Source organism: Mesoplodon mirus (genome assembly GCF_964341445.2).
Source record: "Mesoplodon mirus genome assembly, chromosome: 5".
Classification (NCBI taxonomy): Eukaryota; Metazoa; Chordata; class Mammalia; order Artiodactyla; family Ziphiidae; genus Mesoplodon; species Mesoplodon mirus.
Genome location: NC_138980.1, coordinates 111165820 through 111187678, shown reverse-complemented (window position 1 = coordinate 111187678; position 21859 = coordinate 111165820). Strand labels below are relative to the sequence as shown.

At 37.5% G+C, this 21859-nt stretch overlaps 1 long non-coding RNA gene across 1 annotated transcript in view; it reads right to left on the bottom strand.

Moving 5' to 3' along the window:
- The window catches only part of LOC309805669, a 45362-nt gene extending 28489 nt beyond the window's left edge, over window positions 1–16873 (bottom strand). The window contains exons 1-2 of the long non-coding RNA XR_014294281.1: window positions 16386–16873; window positions 15533–15611 (exon numbers count right to left, since the gene is read on the bottom strand). This is a non-coding gene — a long non-coding RNA (uncharacterized lncRNA). The remainder of the gene's footprint in view (window positions 1–15532; window positions 15612–16385) is intronic.
- Between the last annotated feature and the right edge of the window lie 4986 nt (window positions 16874–21859).

Here is a 21859-nt window from a genome sequence, read left to right as displayed (position 1 = left end):
ATGTTAAAGTTCACTTAATTCTACTTTTTAGCAAGGTACCAGTAACTTCGATTTTGCCTAGTGTCCTTCTTTTCAAAACTCCTCTTTAGAATAAACCTATGATCTTCTGTAATAATTAGGAGTGCTCAAGTGGTCCATTTTACAGATAGGGAGAGAGCTCTGTGGGGGGAAAGTATCCAACTGCATTCCACTGACATTCAATTCATTCTCCTGTTTATAGCCTCACATTTAACACAGTTCAAAATCACCTAGTGCCAATAGTTTTGAGCCCTCAGAAAATCTGAATTGTAAATTAATTTGCTTCTTGAGTTTCCCCACAGTTGCTTTCTAAAGTTTTAATAGGCAGTTACCACTTCTGAGTCTGCTTCTCAGTTTCTAGAATTTTCTTATATTGACTCCTCTTCCATCCTCTTTGTCTTTATGGGTTTGTTCTTTTAAAATCACTATCATTTTGATGATATTATAGAAAGGAAGTAAACACAAGTACATATATTTGGTCCATTATCTACAAGTCTAATCTCGATTTTTCATCATTTTAGCTCTTATAGCAAGGACCCTAAAACTATAGATATTAGGTTTATATAAAATATCTGAAGATAGATATCGTTTAAATGGTTTAGATTGAACAGATTTAGGCGAATCATGGAAACTCCTATATGGCCGCCAAAATTTTATTGAGTATTATTAGCTTTTATAGCAATTTATGAATTTCTTAAATTGACTCAGAAAAAGTTCCCCTCTCATTTTCTAGGTCCTAAAACTGATTTATTCTTTTTTTTTAATTAATTAATTTATTTATTTTATGGCTTGTTGGGTCTTCGTTTCTATGCGAGGGCTTTCTCTAGTTGTGGCAAGCGGTGGCCACTCTTCATCGCGATGCACGGACCTCTCAGTATCGCGGCCTCTCTTGTTGCGGAGCACAGGCTCCAGACGCACAGGCTCAGTAATTGTGACTCATGGGCCCAGTTGCTCCGCGGCATGTGGGATCTTCCCAGACCAGGGCTCGAACCCGTGTCCCCTGCATTGGCAGGCAGATTCTCAACCACTGCGCCACCAGGGAATCCCTAAAACTGATTTATTCTATACATAATTTCCTCCATATTTTGAATTCAATAGGAAATTGTTTCACTAACATAAGAGAATATTTTCAAATCTGTTCACCAAAATATCTGTGTGTGTGTATATATATATATATATATATATATATATATATATATATACTTATACATATATATAAACTTTTTATGGCATATAAACAATGAGCAAGCTCTAAAAACTGTTTTCCCTTCAGTCCTCATTCAATTTTTAATGATAAAAGTAATATTAGTCTATTTAGTTTGACAATAGCATATTCAAAAGTGCAGTTTTCAGGTACATCTTAGTATAAATTCAACTTTATAGAATTTATGGGATTATCTCTGCTAGATGATAAGCATCTGGGCATCAAATATAGGTTAATGTTTGTGTTTCTTTCCATGTCTAGCACAGTGAATTGTACCTCGAACTTGGACAATAAATGATTATTGAAGTGCAATTGATATCCAGCATAATGATCATGAGTCAGGATTACATATAAGAAATCTAACAGATTAAACCTTTACCAGTCTCTAGGTAATTTTTACCAAAAGTTTGGCACCAAAAAATGATTATTTTTTTTCCTTCTAAAGAACAATAGGAAGCATTTTGGACTACGTAGGGATTAGGAGAGATGATTGGGCAGAATGTCCAATAAGATTGTATAGTTAGTCAAATTTTATTTTGAAGCTGTTTTCCTAAAACTTAAAAGCTTGCCTCTTTGATGTTTTGGGAACCTCTTTGTTAATGACATTGGAGTCCTTGGTGTACAATTGCACATTGTCTCATGTGTTCCTGGCCAGCACCAGGTAGCAGAACCAATATTACTCAATGTTTTTTTCTTTCTAAGGGTGAAGACGTTCACATAAGCCACCTGGCTGGTCAAGGCTTCTTCTACACTGAGATATTTCAAACAGGTATGTGGAATCTTTACTCACTGGATAAAATAAGAACCTTGTTTGAAGCAAATGTTTTCAATATTGTTTATTTATTCCATGGTATTGTCCGAAGGAGTCCTGTGATTCTGACAAAATTTGGTTCTCTAAAGAAGGGTATCAAGAAGCACCTAAAGCTTTTATCTACCAATCTGAAGCAAAATCGTCACTAAGAACTAACTAGATTATAAATCCTTTGAGGGCAAAAACAATTTCATTTTATCTCTCATATTTCTTCATCACTCTAAACCACTGATGGACATAAAATAGATGTTCAATGCCCTTGTTGGCTGAATAAGCAGTTTCCAAAAGGGCTTATCTTTTCAATTTTAAATGGATTTTATTGAAATTTACTACCTGGGCAATGTTAATTTGTTCCTTCATTGAGGAAGAGCTATAATTCACATTTCTACTGGTTAGTAAGTTTTCCAAAGTTGTTTAGCAAAATGAATTTGATGTTAAATCAGCGTAAAGGTTAGAAAAGTCACTAAGAAACTTTGCTTATTATTTTATTTATTCTGACTATTCTGATATTCCAGAATTACATGAATCCCAATTTTGCTTGTTCTTTAGAAGCCTGCATTTTATTTGGAAAAGGAGATCCTTCCCACTAACAGTTTATTCCACTCTCAATATACACCAGTATAAAATGTGCATTTGTAATCTCTCCATCAGCAGATTCAGCAAACATCTTTGCCAAAAGAACAGCCCAGAAACAGAGATATTTGGGGCTCACTGATCTGTAAATCTAAAATTAGTGAATCATGTTCTGGTACTTATTCTACTGTTTGTGTGATTTTTAGCTTGTTGTACCGCATTTAAATAATTATACCACTGTCTGTAAAATAGAAATACTACCTCCTGAATAGTTTCAAGGGATAACCAAGAAAATCCACTTTAATACTAAAATATATGTGTGTGTATTGATGTAATGAGTCATGATTGATTACAGAAAAAAATGATCAAGTATCAAATTGTATGTGGCACATTATTAGGTAATATAAAGAAGGTTAAAATTTCAGCCTTAGGAACTTCCCTGGCGGTCCATTGGTTAAGACTGCGCTCCCACTGCAGGACGTGCGGTTTCAGTCCCTGCTTGGGGAACTAAGATCCCGCATGCTGTGTGGCGTGGCCAAGAAAAAAAAAATTCAGCCTTGGAAAGAAATGTTCTCCTTTAATTTTCCCCCAAATTAGGTAAAAAGCTTTCTTTATAAAATTTTAAACTATGTAGTCTTTACTATTTAATAAAATATGTTTATATCATATCAAGTAAACAATAAGAGTCTTGCTAGCCATCTTCGCTTTGATAAACAAGGCTCCGAGAATTACTTAACCTAGTTATCCTTAATCTTTCCAAATATACACAGCTCTTGTGTTTAAGAGTGACAAGTTACCATTATGGCCTAATTACTGGTGCTTGCTCTAAACATATGCAAAATATTTACAGTGGAATAAAAGAATCCACACATCCCAATTGCCTTGGTACAGATAAATTCTACAGCCCTCTCTTTTTTCATTTTTATTTTTTATTTTAGGGGAAATGCATGCTCAGCATCAAAGAAGTAAAAATTACAGTTCTCAACCCTGCTTTGTTTAAATGTGTTTGCAAATGTTCTTTCTGTGTGGATTTCTAAACATCCCCCTCACTCGACTACCTGCAACACACACATATTTGGACATATTTTGCCATTGCAAAATAAGTCTACACAATTATAGTAGCATTAGATGTTTTAAAATACTTAGGGTTACTGATACAGATCATAGTTTTCCTAGAAATTGGTTTGTCCAAGTTCTTTGCACTTCACTGAGCTGTCATTTTGTGTATCCTACTAAATGAGCTAACATCATGTAGAATCTTCTCATAGTCATCTATTGAGGTTTCAGGACATATGTCATGGGTATTAAAGATATTGATATTTGATATCCTTCATTAAAATTGGCAGAAAAGATAGGCATCCCTGAGCAGGAGTCAGCAATTGATCAAAGAGTATAACTGGGCTAGAATTCAAATCAGTAGACTCTGATCCTAGTCTCTGACTCATTAGATTTGGCCATATATTTATCTCGATTTTAAATTTATAACCTATAGAATAGTAGGACTAATAGTTGTTCATCTCATATTTTGTAGGATTGCTATGATTCTCATTTTACTCTATTATTAGTTATTTTCCAAACTTTAAGTTAAGTATTTTTATATGCTCAGAACTCTAAAGCATTCACAAATCGTATATTCACAAATATACAACCTGTATATTTACATTTTTTCATAACATTGAATTTACTTTAGGCAGACACCATGAGCCATTTAGATTGAAAATATTTGGGGTGATTAAAATGGTTTGGATTTGCCAGTGACCATCAGTTTCAACTTAGTTTCTTACAGTTTTTAAGCATACAAACTGTGTGGTTTTTTCTCCCTTTTTCTTCTTTAAACAGATTTTTTCCTATACTTAGAGAAAGTATAGGTTTGGAATTAAATTGATCTGAGTTTGGCTCCTCTTTACAGAATACTTCCAATCCATTGGGTATATTGTCAGCTCTGCCTTCAGAATATGTACAGAACCCCACTACTTCTCTTCAGCTTCACTGTTACCATACTGGTCCAATCTTTCATCTGGGCAATTGTAATAACCTCCTAACTGGTCTACCTACATCAACCCTTGCCTCCTATAGTTTATTTCCCATATCAGAGTGATCCTTCTAAAATACAAGACACATTGTATCTTTTTAATGTTCAAAATCCTAAAATGACTTCCTATTTCATTCATTCCAAAGTTCATTCGCCTAAAAGCCCTTCATGAGCTGGGCTTCCTACCTTTCTGACCTCATTTCCTATTCTCCTCTCTCACTCCACTGCAGTCCCCTTGGCCTCCCTGATATTCCTCAAACACACCAAGCTCTTTTGTACATGCTGTTTTCTTTGCCATCTGAATGCTGTTCCCCGAGATATTTTCATGGTATTCTCCTTCACTTCCTCCAGGTCTTCACTCAAATGTCTAGAAAGCATTTTTTGACCATCTTCTGCAAATAAAAATGTATCATCTAGGCCTTTTTAACATCTCTCCATAGCACTTATTCTCAATGAATATATTATATATTTATTTATTAGTTTATAATCTGATTTTCTCCATTAGAATGTAAGTTCCATAAGGCCAAGGACCATGTGATAACTTCAGTAGATGCCGAAAAGTCATTTGACAAAATTCAATATCCACTTATAGTAAAACTCTCAGCAAATAGAAAAGAAAGGAGTATCCTCAGTCTAATGAAGGGCAACTATAAAAAAACCTACAGGTAACATCATACTTCATATTGAAATACTGAGTATATCCCCACAAAGACTAGGAAAAATGCAAGGATGTCTGCTTTCACCACATATATTCAACCTTGACTAGAGGGCCTAGCCTTTGCAATAAGGCAAGGAAAAGAAGTAAAAGACAAGATTGGGAAGGAAGAAGTAACGCTGTACTTACTCACAAATAACATGATTATAGAAATAGAAAATTAAAAGGAATCCACAAATAAACTACTGTGACAAGTGAATTTAGCAAAGTTATAGAATACAAGGTCAATATAAAAAAGCAATTGCATTTCTACATGCTAGTTATGATCCTCTGGAAGTGAAATTAAAGAAAAATTATATTCACAACAGCACAGAAAAACACGAAATACTTAGGGATGAAATTAACAAAATATGTGTAATACCTGTACATTAAAAATTTCAAGATGCTAATGAAAGAAGTTTTAAAAGACTTAAATAAATAGAAAGATATACTGGATTCATAGATTAGTAGACTCAGTATTGTTAAGATGGAAATTCTCCTCAAATTAATTAATGCAATCTTAATCAATAGCTCAGCAGGCTTTTTGTAGAAATTTAAAGTCAATTTTTAAGTTTACATGAGGTTGCAAACAACCTAGAAAACACTTTTGTTAAAGAAGTATAAAATTTCAAGACTTCTATTGACTGATCTCAACATTTACTATAAAGCTAGAGTAGTTCAGGCAGTCTGTTACTGGAATCAGTATACATGATTCCATGATTCCATTCCATACACATATATTTCAATATAATCAACAGTAAATTTTTAAAAATTGGCTCAAACAATATTGTTAATTGATTTTAAACAAAGTTTATCTTTTAATCAAATACTACTTGAAATGAACCTCAACACTTACTTTAACCATAAACAAAAATATAACTGGATATTGATCAGAGACTTAAATATAAGAGCTAAAATCATAAAGCTTCTTGAGTAAAGCATAAATGTTCATGGCAAACTTGGGATAGGCAATGCTTTCTTAGGGTATAAAGCATACAAGTCATAAAAGAATGAAATTGATAAATTGGACTTTCTCAAAATTAAAAACTTTTGCTCCTTGAAAGACACCAGTAAAAAAATGAAATGACAAGCCAAAAGGTAGGAAAAATATCTGTAATACATATATTTGATAAAGGACTGGTTTTCCAAATATATGAAGAACTTTTACAACTCAGTAAGAAAATAACAATCCAAAACAATATCGGCAAAAGATTTGAACAGACAGTTTATTAAAGAAGCTATCCAAGGGGCCAATAAGCACATGAAAAAATTGTTTGATGTCCTTGGTCTTCAGAAAACTGCAAATTAAAATCACAATGAGACAGCTCTATAAACCCACTAGAATGGCTAAAATTTTAAAAAGTTGACAAAGCCAAGTGGCGTTGAGGATACAAAGCTACTTGAATTCTCATATATTACTTGTGGGAATGTAAAATGATGCAATCACTCTAGAAAACAGGTTGTAGTTTCTTAAAAGCTTAAATGGGTACTAATCATACAACTCAGCCATTTGCTCTTAGAACTTTGCCCAGGAAAAAGGAATATTACACAGAGAATTATACACAAAGGTCCATAGTGGCTCTACTCATAACAGCCCCCAAATGGATACAACCCAAATGTCCCCCAACAAGCAAATGGATAAACAAATGTTATATCCATAAAATGGAATACTTCTCAGAGGGGAAAAGAAAGAACAAGTTACAGATACATGCAACAACGCTGATGAATCTCCATAAATTTATGCTAAGTAAATAAGCCAGACCCAAAAGAATACATGCCGTTGGTAGGAAATTCTGGAAAAAGTAAAACTACTCTATCATGTTAGAATGCAGATCAATTGCCTGAGGTTGGGAGTGGAGGTAGGATTGACTGAAAAGTGTATTAGGAAGGCTTTGAGGGGGGAGATGCTCTTATCTTGTAGTGATGGTTTACTCAAGTACATACATTTGTCAAGATGGTACACGCAGTATGGGTGCATTTTATTGTATGTAAACTCTAACTCAATATAGGGTTTATTTTTTAAAGGAGGCTTCATGAGAAGAAAAAGAATATAATCCATGGCTGAAAACAGTATTTTTAACTATATATCTTAGAAAAGGGGGGGGATCTGAGGGTACATCATTGAAAATTTGTATTCTTTTTTTCAAATACAATTTCACTGTTCATTACAACTTAAGATGGCTGGTAAAAGCATCCTGGTTGGCATGATAAGAAAAGTGAAGAAGTCACCCTGAAATCAAAGCTGTGATTCCTGTTAAGCTTCTGAGCTAGTATAGAAGCTCTGGTCCTTGTGAACATACAAAGCAGTGTTCTGGAGATGCAACGTCACAAAGAATAAAACCCAAAAGGTTGGGGAGGTGGTGAAAGGGGGATAGTGCTAATACCAACCTGGCTCCTTTGCTGGGAATTCTTGTTATCTTGTTCTGTACTTATCTAGTGCCGTATTTAGAAAAGATTAAATCAAAACTGTGAAATTAAAACATGATGAGTGGCAGTTGTGAGAGACAATAGCTGTGGCATTAGATTTTCATCATGTCAGGCCTGAGATCTGTACTTCAGATTACTTTTTTCCACTGGCACCAATCCTGAACTATATGTAGAGAAAACAGATCACTCATTGCTGAAGGCTGGGGGAAGGTAGGACTTGACTTTCAATGAGTTTGAGGAGACTTTGAGGAATAATGAAATTGTTCTGTATTTTGACTGTGATGGTGGCTGTGTATCTGTATGCATTCGTCAAATCTCACAGAACAGTGCACTAAAAAGGCTAAAAATTACTGCATGTAAATTATACCTGAATTTTTAAAAAGAAAAAACATAAGTATTTTCCTAGAACTATTTCCCCAAAAAATGTGTTTTAATGCGAAGGAGCTATTAATGGTCATCATAGGTATTACATATCTAAACATCCTCATTAGACTGTCAGTGTACAAAATGAGTCATCAGGCTGTTCTATTAATAGAAATTGAAATGTGTGAATAGCGATTTTTTTGGTAAGGATATAAGACATAAATAGCTGTAGATACTGTTGTGGGTTTTGGTTGATTTTTTTTCTTTGCATTTGTGTTCAAATCTAGTAAGTATAAGAGTTATTGTATATTTGAATTTTGCTCTTTTACATTTGCAAAATTAAGACACTTGATTGAAAGGAAAGCAGGAACTTTCCACCAGTAGATTACTCACATTTAGTTTTAGAATGCTCTATATATGCTTTTTTTTTTTTTTTTTTTTTTTTTTGCGGTATGTGGGCCTCTCACTGTTGTGGCTTCTCCGGTTGTGGAGCACAGGCTCCGGATGCGCAGGCTCAGCGGCCATGGCTCACGGGCCCAGCTGCTCCGCGGCATGTGGGATCCTCCCAGACCGGGGCACAAACGCGTGTCCCCTGCATCGGCAGGCGGACTCTCAACCACTGCGCCACCAGGGAAGCCCTCTATATATGCTTTTTAATTACCTTTGTAAGTTGTTTAAAGTGAATAGATTGTTTTGTTTGTGCATATAAATACTAGTTCTCCAGCCTGAAAATGTATTTACACATCTATTTATTCATCATTCTATTGTATCTAACATCATTCTTATTAGTAATCTTTCTATAAAAAGAGCACTTCAGTAATATTTTGTGGGAGTGGCACTTAGTACAATATCTGGAAGTAAAAATCAGGAAGAAAGTAAAACCTACCCCTCCTGATCACTTTCGTTTTTATGCTAATGGCACTATCACTCTGGGAGTCAACTCAGGCTTAAAACCTAGGAGACAGTTTTTATTCCTTCCTCTTTGTTCTTTCTGTACCCAGTCATTTGCCCAGTCATGAGCCTCCTACATCTGCTTTATCTTATATAGTTACTTCTTCCTCAGGAAACTAGTAACTTCTTGGTAGTGCCCGAAATTGAATGTATGCATGAGCCAGGGAAGGTATTAAAAAAATACAGATATCTAGGCCCATCCCAGATGTGCTGAATCAGGATCCCTAGGTAGAGCCCAGGAATCTGTACTTTTTGAGAGTTTCTAGGAAAATGCAGAAGGCTGCCTATTCGTACCACCCAAACAGTCTCTCTTCTCAGAGACTGAGAGATGTAAGAAAGGATAACAGTGAAAAGTGGGACAAAAACATCGAGATGAAGTGAAAGTCCTGTGGAGAACAGTGGACCACAGTGAATGAACAATGTTCCCCATTTCCCTACTTCCAGCCATCTAGCTCAAAACATGTAACCATCAGGCATTTGTGCTAATCCAAAACAAAAAGCAAAAACTGAAGATTTTCATCTAGGGGCATTGAAAACAAACATTGCCTGGGAGAACTATGACAGCTAGTAGCAAACTGGATTCTCGATGCCCTAAAATAAGATCATTTTGGAATTTGAGGACCTAGGGGCTTATGTCTCCTAAATTGATGTATTTCTGGTGCTTTTCATAATACAAAAACACAATCAACAATTCCTAGACATTTGAAGAAAACCTGCAAAATGAAAGAAATGCATCAATAGAAAACCCAGCATAAGGAAACATAAATAATTCAGGGAACAAAGAATTCTTAAAAAAAAAAAAAAGAAAACTCTAATAAGTTTATCAGAGAAATTCGAGCAGATAGGATGTTATAATAAAAGAACAATCAGACATTAAGTAAAAGTTCTCAGAAACTAAAAGTATATTTGCCAAAGTGAAAACATAATTGGAAGGATTAAAAGATAAAATTAAGTAAATGCATCAAAATAGAAAAAAATCAAGAAAACATAAGATAGAAGAAAGTTATAACAAAAATAGAGAGTTCCTCCAGATCCAAGATCTAAATAATAACAGTTCCATAAAGAAACATCAGAGAAAATAGAAACAGGAAGTATTTAAAGAACTGAAGGGAGCCATGAGTCCTCAGACTAAAAGTTTTTACTAAATGATAAATAGAATAAATGAGAAAATGCCTACAAACACCATGAACTTACAGAAAGTTAAAGATAAAAAGAGATTCAAAGGTTGGAGAAGAGAAAAAAAGGATTGAGATTCTGGCTTTCATATGATTTCTCATCTGCAATATTATTAAAAGAAAATAAAGTAGTGCTCTCAAGCTTTTTGAAGAAAAGTTATCTTCAACCAAGAATTCTATAGCCAGCTTAAATATCAATTAGATATAAAGGCAGAATAGAAACATTTTCAAATATGCAAGAATTAGTACATGTATCTCCCAAGCATTCTCTCTTTAAAAGATATTTGAGAGTGAAGGGAGTAAGTTAAGGAACAAAGATATGAGATCCAGCAAACAGTGGCTGTAACCTAGTGCTGCAATGCACAGGAGCCTCAGAGGGATAGCTGTGCACCAGGCCTAGAGAGCAATCAGTTCAGAGGCTGAAGGGGGACCGGAGGCTGGACATGTCCTAGAAAAAGAGGTTTCCACAGACCAGGTAGTATGTTTGACAATTTTTAAAAAAAATTATGGGAGATAATGGAAGAAAAAAATAAAAGGGCAAGACAATAAGAAACTTTAGGAAAAACAAGAGACTGTAGAAAAGGATATGTAATCATACTACACTATTTTCTCTGCTGTGACTAGTCATATAGTCTTAATATAATGCAAATGCTGTTTAAGAATTTTTTTTAGTTGTGTCAAATCTATAGACAAACCTCAGAACAAGTATATAAATGTTATCAATTTCAATAAGATACAAGGAAATATACAGATGACAGAATTTAACAGAAAGAAGAGAAAGGTAAAGAGAAAGAATGGGGAGCATATACCCTCTTCTAACAAAGTAAATATTCATATTGTCTGTCACTGATAAAAAAATTTTTTTGAGTCTTAAATATTTTACATAAAGTCATAGGTGGTGTAAGAGAGCTAAATCCACCTATCATAAGCAGGAAATTGATGGATAATGTAGTTCCAGGCATATAATATATACTCAATAAATGTCACTATCTTGATCAAAAACCATTAAATAATTATGTTTACGTACCTCTCCATGATATTCATGATTCACTATAATTTCAAAACAGCTACCTTGGTGGCTTATTCTCCCTATAAACTCCCTACTCCAGCCAAATGAAACCATATCCACCATGCAACTATTGATACAAGCATGTGATGGGAGAGAGATTAGTAAGACTAAAGACTTAAGGATTCTGAGAAGCTGATGTACCTTGATGAAATTAAATTTCATCTGTAGAACTCAAAAGACACACATTTATTTAGTGTTGGCCAATATGGAGCTTGCAAAGAAAAGATCACATTTAATCTGGCATAACAGGGACTCTGTTTCTATTTTGCCAGTTAGCCCCCAGTAAAGAGCTCTAATTAGAAACTTTGGAGTACTCTTCTTTAATCTCCTTAATACTGCAAATATCATGAAAACCACAGTGAGGAGCTGGAGGCAACATAAAGAAGATTACTGGTGTCCACAAGTAGCATAACAAGAGTGATTCTCCCTTTTGCACCCATTGGCAATTTGGATGGTCCAGAAAGGAAGAATGATTCAGCTTGAAACACAGGACAATAATGATAGCTGAAAAAATCAACTGAAATAAGCTGAAAAGAGCTTCATTACATTTCAAGAGTACATATTTTGTTCATCATGAATGCAGATGACTATTTCAGGTTGTCTTAGTATGGCAGCTGTAGGCAATATGTGTTCTCCCCATCAATATATTCATGGTAGTTATGTTCCTTTGGTTGTAAGCAATAGAAACCAACTGGAGCTAACTCTTGGCCCCATTAAAAAATAGTAATAAATTATAATAAAATAATGAACTAAAAAGAGTAAGTTAAAAATAAACATTTTTATTTATTTATTTATTTATTTTATTTTTTAATTTTTTTTGCGGTACGCAGGCCTCTCACTGTTGTGGCCTCTCCCGTGGCGGAGCACAGGCTCCGGACGCGCAGGCTCAGCGGCCATGGCTCACGGGCCCAGCCACTCCGCGGCATGTGGGATCTTCCCAGACTGGGGCACGAACCCGTGTCCCCTGCATCGGCAGGCGGACTCTCAACCACTGCACCACCAGGGAAGCCCGAAATTTTACATTTTAAAATAAATTAATATTTGGAAAGATACTGAGTAGCTCTCAGAATAAAAGGAAGAGTTAAACAACTGGGACTTGGGAAGACTGTAACTAGGGTTACTCTGGTATTCTCCGTGCTGAAACGAACAAACAAACAAAAAGACCTGGTTGATGTCTTTGAGCACTACCACTGAAATGACTCAGCTTCAACCACTTCTACATTTTTGAGACTCACCCAGATTCAGATGTGCAGGACAGAAAGTAAACAGTCATGTGTTTTAGCCTTGGGAGGAAGGGGGAAGGGAAACCCTGTGGTTGACAGTCCGGCACAAAAATGTTGGAGTGGATGACGAGAGCTTTCTCAAAGGAAAGAGGGAAAATGCATGATGAGCAAAAAAATCAGGTGCCCACTACAAACTGTCAAGGGCTCTTAAAAAGACGTTACTCTCTTGGAGCTGCCTCTCTGGTCCTATTCTTACCCTTTCCTGCGGTTATCAGGATTCCCTTCATTTTCTTGCCCTGGTCCTAAGGTATTTTCAGTTTGCCCATCAATGTGGTTATAGTTCTAGCTGTAAGTATTTTTTTCCTTTATTTTAGGGCTTAATTTTTATGGTCAAACTAATCTTTGTGGTAGAATTTTCTCTTACCCTGTACCAATAATAGATTAAAACATATGAGATTTTGTATATTTGTCCAATAGTATTTCATAGCTTGATTATCATAATTAATAACTACTAAGTTCTTACATGAACTCAGCATCATGTAGAAAGGGTGGCAAAGAAAGTTGGTTTTGGAAAGAGTTCATTATCCAGCTGAGAGAATACGAGATAAAAGTGTGAAATAACAGCCAATGGGAGAGAATAGTTTATAATTATTTTATAAAATGTGATCAGGTTATTTTAAAACAATAATTATTTTTAATGTTATTTTTCACATAATGCATTTCTACTTATTGAAAATGGAATTTCCACATCTTCCTGTCGTGGGTTGAATTGTGTCCCCCAAAGAGACATGGTGAAGCCCTAACCCCTGATACCTGTGTATGACCTTATTTGGAAATAGAGTCTTTGGAGATGTAATCAATTTAGCATGAGTTCATTAGGGTGGGCCATCATCCAATATGACTGATATCCTTATAAGAAGAAATGTAAAGACAGAGAGAGACACACAGGAAGAATGCCATGTTATGACAGGGGCAAAGATAGGAATGATGCAGCTATAAGCCAAGGAATACCAAGGATCCACCATGACTATCACTAGAAGCTAAGAAGGATTCTACTCAGTCTCAGGGAAAGCATGGCCCTGATGATACCTTGATTTTGACTTTTGGCCTCCAGAACTGTGGAAGAATAAATATCTATTGTTATAAACCACTTAGTTTATGGTACTTTGTTACAGCAGCCCTAGGAAACAAATATAACCCACTTCTGTCTCTTCTCTTTTCTTCCACCAGCCCCAGATTATAACTCTTACCATTACTGTAAGACAGCACCTCCCAAATTTTAATATACATACAAATTGCTTGGGGATCTTACTAAAGTGTTGATTCTAAGTCAGTAGTTCTAGGTGGGACCTGAGAGTCTGCATTTCTTATAAGTTCCCAGGTAATGTACATGCTGCTGGTCCAGAAACCTCATTTGGAGAAGCAAGGCTATATAAGAAAGTCAGCATGGAGATTCCTCTGTCAGGTGTGTGTCAGATCTAAGCTTTTTGACACAATGCAACAATGATGAAGTGAAAAACCTATCCAGTGAGACAAAAAGAAAATGAGTAAATAGAATATCCAAAGAAAAAGAATAAGAAAAATTTCAAAATCAACTCCCAGATTATTCTCCAATCATCCACCATTCTCCCCACCCCCTCCCCTCCAAAGATTTAGAATACAAATATTTCAAACTTGCTTTCTGAAGAAGTGAATTTACCAATATAAAAGTAAGTTGAGGGGCTTCCCTGGTGGCGCAGTGGTTGAGAATCTGCCTGCCAATGTAGGGGACACGGGTTCGAGCCCTGGTCTGGGAAGATCCCACATGCTGCAGAGCAACTAAGCCCGTGCACCACAACTACTGAGCCTGCACATCTGGAGCCTGTGGTCCACAACGAGAGGCCGCGATAATGAGAGGCCCACGCACCGCGATGAAGAGTGGCTCCCGCTTGCCGCAACTAGAGAAAGCCCTCGCACAGAAACAGAGACCCAACACAGCCAAAAATAAATTAAATTAATAAAAAAAAGTACGTTGATATTTTATGTGGTCACTTTTAACTTTATTTTTTAAATGGTGATTTCAAAAGCAAACAGTGCAGGGGACTTCCCTGGTGGCACAGGAGATAAGACTCCACACTCCCTATGCAGGGGGCCTAGGTTTGATCCCTGGTCAGGGAACTAGATCCCACATGCATGCTGCAACTAAGAGTTCGCATGCCACAACTAAGGAGGCTGCCTGCCACAACTGAGGAGCCCACCTGCCACAACCGAGGAGCCCACGTGCCACAACTAAGGAGCCTGCCTGCCGCAACTAAGGAGCCCGCCTGCCGCAACTAAGACCCAGTGCAACCAAATAAATAAATAATAATTTTAAAAAAATCAAACAGTGCAGACTGAGAGATGAGTGAACACCATGGAACAACACAGGCCAACCATCCTGCAGTTAATGACATTTCTATTGTATTTGGGAATAGTCGCCTTTTGCAAAGGAACAGAGACTAACTTTCAGAGCTTTTCAAACTGCCTGTTCTTGGACTTCACCTTCAGATAGTGGTTCTTTAGGCCTAGAGTCTGGCCCAGGGATTAGAATGTTTTAAGGCTCTGTGGGTAATTCTATTGCAAAGTCAGGTTTGGGAAATACTGGTCCGAAATAAGAAAATTTACTCAATAGGTACTTCATTTTATTCTATACCTGAATTTCTAATTAAAAAGAAAAAAATCTGCCTATATTAATACACAGTTAAACACAGTATTATATATAAAACTAATTTTAGAAATATGATTACCTGGCATCAGAACTTCAATATCAATTTTAGAACAGAGTGTTCTTGATTATAAAGATTTCTCCTAGTCTTCACAGAATAATATCTCATACCCTCGTCCTCTGCCTAGTAGTTTACAAACTTAAGTGTACATTGGAATTCCATATGGGCTGATTTCCAGGCCCCAGCCCAGGACATTCTGAGTCGGCAGTTTGAAGTGGGGTCTAAGAACCTGCCTTTTGGCTACGTACCGCTGGCACTCTCCATACAGGTGGCCGGTGGGCTACAGCTGGAGAAATACTACCTTGGTATTGCCCTCTGTGCTGAACCCTGCAGAGGAAGAAATGAACATGACTGCTCAAGAATCTGGCTATCAACAATCTAAATCTATCCCAGGACCTTGCAAAGGGCAGTGACAGACTGAAAATGAGCATGACATCTAATCAGCAAGCGAGATGGCAGATAAGGACGTCTTTATGAAGTGTTCCCTGGTTTTTACAGTAAGACACTCAAGGCCCACACATAATGCCAAGTTCCAACCTGATTTGCGTCACCACAGTTGTGGGTTTGAGCCAAGGCTAGTTATCAGACATATTGAAAAGATAACCTCCCCAAATGTGGGACAAAATAAGACGCGAGCTCGGTGCGCCTGAAGCAAAAATCTGAGTGGAGGTCATCTCTAAGTCACTGTGGAAGGACAACGTTAGGGATTTGTTCCAACAAGCCTTTGAAAGAATTTGATCAGTGGACTATGGAGCTCTTAAAGTCAAAGACAACAAAGCCAGTTAATTCCTTGCTTGATCGGGATTCAAAAGCTATAAAAATCTGTCCCGCTCTGTTGAAAGCGCCAGGACTGGTCCGCGTGCAGGAAAGGACGGGGGAGCAGGCGTCTTCGAGAAGCGGCTGAGCGCTCGGACCGGGAAATCCACCGGCAACGGGTGCGGTGAGTCAGCGCTGAGTCACGCCGGGCGCTACGTGCCGGCCAAGGCGCCCCAGCCCGACGCGCAGCCGCTCGCGCAGCCGAGCTCCGGGCTTCCTGGAAAACCCTCCCCGAGCCGTTTGCCCCCAGATCCCCATCCCGGACCCCCGCGGTCACACACTCACTGGCCTGCACGCACGCCTTCTCGTCCCAGCCTGGTGACATCTAGACTTCAGCACCGAAGAGTCACAGATGACAGTCGGTGACAGAGCTCCGGCGGATGCTTCAATCCCATGTGTTTCCTCAAGACCGAGATTCCAGTTGCTCTGGCTTTTTTCGTGTTTGTTAGATTTTTTCCATTTTTTTTCTTTTTTCCTGGCAGGGGAGTAACACACTGATCTTTTTATAGTTTCCAGTATTTTAAATGAAGCTCAGGAAGAATGGATTAATAAAACATGTGTTGAAAATTATGCATCAAATGGTCACACTGCTTTGGGGTCTAAAATTATTACAATGTGACTACAGTTAGAGCTTTGAATGCTGGGTAACTGGAGAAAAAGACTAACTCTGTTCTGATTTGCTTTTTGTTAGTGAAAAAAAATCTGCTGGTTTGTCCAATCACCTTTCTAATAACTAAATTATTTTGAAGACTGGAGACGTGTTTGGTAGCGATTTGATGTGAGGTTACCAAAAAATGGGGAGCCATGTCTTTGTGTATCCTATAATATCCCACTGTCCTGAGGTACAGATGATACTTTGTTGGTCTTACAAAATATGACAATGATTGCATTTGTGCTGAAAGTTCATAGCAGGTATTATGTCATTGAGTGGCTAGTCAATGAGATAGTCCTGATGCAGATGGGGTAATTATTATTTAAGGGCAGTTTGAGGCTGATTTTCAAGACAGAGTCAGACTGGATCTTTAGAAGTTGTTGTACCAGCTGTTGCCAGTTGTTTTGCTTCTTTGGGAGAATTATATCCCTCTTTATCCCTGTGTGCGTGCGAGATGATGCAAAACATTGGAGTGTTTTTGTATTTTGACAGCCTTTCCTGCAGGGAAGGAGACTGAAGTAATTAGAGGTTGAACTGACTCACCAAGGTTCCAGAGAACCATGACTATCCAATTTTTTAAAAGGAGGGAAAAGCCACCAGACTGAAAAAAAAAAAATAAGGAAACATGAAGATATGATAGCCCAGAAAAGCAAAATGAGTAGTTTCAACCAGAAGTAGAACCTAATATACTTGAACTGTTCATAACCAGAGATATACTTGTGTGCAAGGCTTTTAAAAAAGCATGTTATTCTCGTATAAAATATCTAAAATTTTAACTAAGCATATACAGATCTTCCTCAACTTACAATGTGCTTATGTCCCAAAAAACCCATTGTAAGTTGAAAATAACATAAATCAAAAATGCATTTACTATACCTAATCTACTGAACATCATAGTTCAGCCCAGCCTACCTTAAACATGCTCAGAACACTTACATTAGCCTACAGTTGGGCAAAATCTATTTTATAATAAAGTGGTGAATATCTCACGTAATGTATTGAATACTGAAGGCAAAGAACAGAATTGTCATAAGTGTATTGGTTGTTCACCCTCGTGATCGTGTGGCTCACTGGGGGTTACTGCTCACTGCCTCTGCCATTGTCATGGGGAGTCTACACCTCATAGCTCATGAGCTCGGGAAAAGAGCAAAATTCCAAGTACCATTTCTACTGAATGTGTATCACTTTCTCACCATTGGAAAGTCAAAAAATCATAATTTGAACCATTGTAGGTAGGGGATCCTCTGTGCATCATTTATTTAAAAAACTGTGCATGGTTCTGATTCTTTCTTACTACCTTATCAATATTGATACTATCTTGGCACTTATGGAGTCATACAAACTTCAGTTTGAAACCCAAGTTCACGTTATAACAGTGTGAACTTGGGCTACTTACTTGACTTCACTAAACCCTTTTCCTTCTCTGTGAAATGGAGATTAAAATCACTATTTCATGGGCTTGTTAGACAGGATTAAAAGAGATGATGCCCGTAAAAGGTTTAGCACAATGCTAGGCACATTAAAAACAAACAAATTCCTTCAGTAAATGAATGCTTGCATCCTGCTGTCATTGTTATTGAACTTGATTAAACTATAGATTAGGTCACACAGAAGTAGTATTTTGTCCAGATCACAGAACTAATAAAGGCTTTGGGAATATACATCACAAACTGACCTTAGGCAAGATATTTGGGTAAGATTTGTAAAACAGCTGGGTGAGTGTTTCATTATGAAAGGAAAGCTGAAAGAGAATGCCTACAGTCATCAGTTGACCAGAAAGGTGATGCAAAATAGCCAAGCAAGAGCACTTTTCTTCTGTCCTCAGAGAGAACAAGTTGGCAGAGTAGAATGGCAGTCACTAGGCAAAGAGAATATAACATTTGCCCTTTAAATTATAGATCAACTCCCTTGACATGCAATTATTCATTATTTTGCAGAGACAGAAATTTAGTTCTTTCCAAGTATAAGTAATGAGCTTAGCTATTAATGGAGGTTAGCGACCAATCTTCAAGCAGCTCTGAGCCCCCCACCCATAAGACGTAATAGTCATGCTCTTGAAATAATAAAATAAATATTTCTTTTATAATTACCTCCCTCCCAAATAAAGCAACTGTTTTGTACATGATTGTGGTCTCACATTTACTGAATCAAGAGGTGAACATGGTCACGAAAGCAACTGCATTTTATGATAGTTACTCTCTATAATAGTTTTCCATTTATTTCCTTTTGCTAATCCATTGAGTATTCTCTGCAATCTTCAGTATAGATTCTGGAGACTGAAAAATGAACAAGACAGACAAGACCTAATCGTTGAGGTTATGTTCTGGTAGGGAGAACAAACATTTTAAAAGTTAAGAAACTAACAAATTCAGTAAGTATCAAAAATTCTCAAAAAATTGATAAGTGCTAAAAAGGAAAATTCATAGGCTGCCATCTAGAATCCCAGAAGGAAATTATTTATATAGTTAGATCAAAGAACAACTCTCAGAGGAGGTGACATTTAAGCTGAAGCTTGAAGGGTAAGAAGGGTTGCATAAAGCAGGGGGAATAACAGCTCAGGCAGAGGGCACAGGGATCACAAAGACAAAGACCTTGAGTCTGAAAGCACTTTGTTCAAAGAACAGCAAGTGAGGGGATGAGTAACATGACGTTAGGTTTGAGAGGCCAGATTCTGCAGAGCCTTGAAGGCCATAGTAAACATTCTGGATTATATGCTCAGTAAAATTGGCAGCCGTTGAAAGGTTTTAACAGAGGGCTCCGTGACGTGATTTACATTGTCAGAAGACTGCCCCGTGGAAAATGCATCGCAGGGATCAGGAATGGAATGGGGGTTCCTTTAGCATTGGTACAACAATGGATAGTGAAGGTTGATATTGGGGCAGTGGAAATAGAGAGAAGTGGAGGAATCTGAGATATATGCTGGAGGGAGGAGAGCCAGAATGAGCTGATAGATTAGAATGAGAGCCAGGAGCATGAGGAATCAAAGATGACCTCTGCTTCTCTGGGTACTGAGCACTTGGCGAGTCACCAAGTTCTTGGTGTTGTTTCCCTGCCAATATTTAAAGTTGAGAGTTCTGAAATGTGTGCTCATACATATACACACATACACACTTGTGAAAACTCCCACTGCCACTAGAGAACTAAGTCCCACATAAGGAATGACCGAGTGAATGCTTAAGTGAATGCCCCACACTTAATGGTGTTTGTCTCTACCTCTGTACTTTTGTCCAGGCACATAAAGTGGCAAGGCACATAATACCTTCCCCTCTCCTCTCCTCTCCTCTTTGAATTTGTGTATTCAAATCCAGCTCAATATTCATGCACAGGTAAAGTCCTATTTTCTCTATGAAACCATCACTAACACCCAAGTCAAATGGATCTCACTGTCCATGTCCAATCCGCTTGACACTTGAACTTTGGCCTTGTCATGTGGCTATACCAAAGGTTTACGTGTCTCATAAATGTCGATATAAATGTCTCTCCAACTGAACTTTAAACCCTCTTAAGACCAGAGACAGATTCTCATACACGCATTATAGCCCCCACAGTATCAGCAGCATGTTTTGAACATAGGAGGGGCTCAAAAGCAATGCAATCACTGGCATTTTTACATGGATGGAAACTTGGTGATCACCCAGTCTAATAGTCCATATATCTGGTAAATAGATTAGGTCACAAAGAGGTAGTACTCTGTCCAGATCATAGAACTCATAGAATGTTTGGGAATATACATCACAAACATGTGGGCTCGGTCCCCTTAAGTGGGATCCTTTACTTCTGGGCCTCCATTTCTCATTTTAAACAAGAAAGAGTTTACACCTTGTGACCCCAAAAGTTCTTTCAGGATTTCTTTTTTTAAAACCATAGTTTACTGTCTATTGTTATGAGCCAGATACTGAAGTAAGCACTTTAGACATGCTTTTACTTCATTCTTGTAAAAGCAACTTTGTGAGGTGAGACAGTACTATTCTCATCTTCACAGACTGGGAAACTAAGAAATAGGAAGTTTAAGTAAGTTGCCTAAGAGTACTCAGGTAATAAGCAGCAGAATATAATTGAATTGGAATCCTGGCCTGTCCAATTGCAAAGGCTGGGAGCTTCATCATAATGCTATGCTGCCTCATTTCTACACTCTTCATTTTTATAGACTGAGAAAAGTTAGATATTTTACTCAGAACTTCACATCTAAGAACTGGTAGAGGTAGGCCTGGATTCCAACACCAGCTCTCTTTCCTTTATAACATGCTTCAGGTATCAATTTTATCAATGAGTATTCAGAATGGGGGTTGTTTTAACCTATTTCAACGAGTATACTGGTATTGAATATAATTCAACAATGAACATAGTCGATTGTGTTTGTTGAGTAAATAAATGAGTTTATCTTCTAGTTTACAAAATACCTCTATGCTTCACCAGTTCTAAGTCAAAGTCAATGAAAGGGCAAGTAACTGATAGATTCCAGTAAGTAATTGTGGGAACACCCTGGAGTGTGAGGGGTGGCAGTCATCACTATAGTATAGGACACAGCCTCTGTGGGCAGTTTGTTGAGAAGAGTAGAGTATAAATTATATTCCCTCTTAATCACATCGACAAGGAATGACCTAGTTTATGTCATCTCTATCTCCAAGGAAGAATAAACGTGGTTCCCTGCCCTGAGTTCAAACTATGATGTGGATCACCCCAGAACCCACTTTTCCTCAGGGAAGGAGAATCTCTCAGGGTGTAGCCCATGAAATACATAAAAGAATAGCATGGACCCCCCACCCCCAACCTGCAGGAATTTGTAATTTACTTTAGGAAACAAAGTAAGAGAGGAATTCTAGGGCCTAACAGGTCTATCCTTGATCATGTTCTGTCCTTTGAATAAGTCCCCTGAAATGACCTTGCTGGGTGCTCTGTGAAGCCAAGCAGGGCCCCACTCAGCATCTCAGGCCTTCTGGTTTCTCAGGTCTGAAGTCAATGAGGGCAGCATTAAGGTGACAAAGACCTTCTGGAGAGCCCTCTGTGAGAAAGAAACAATTTTGAAGGGAGAGGTCAACACTAGAAGGATGATGATGGTGATTATCTAATCACATGTCCCAACCAAGTTATTCCTAGAGCTACCCTG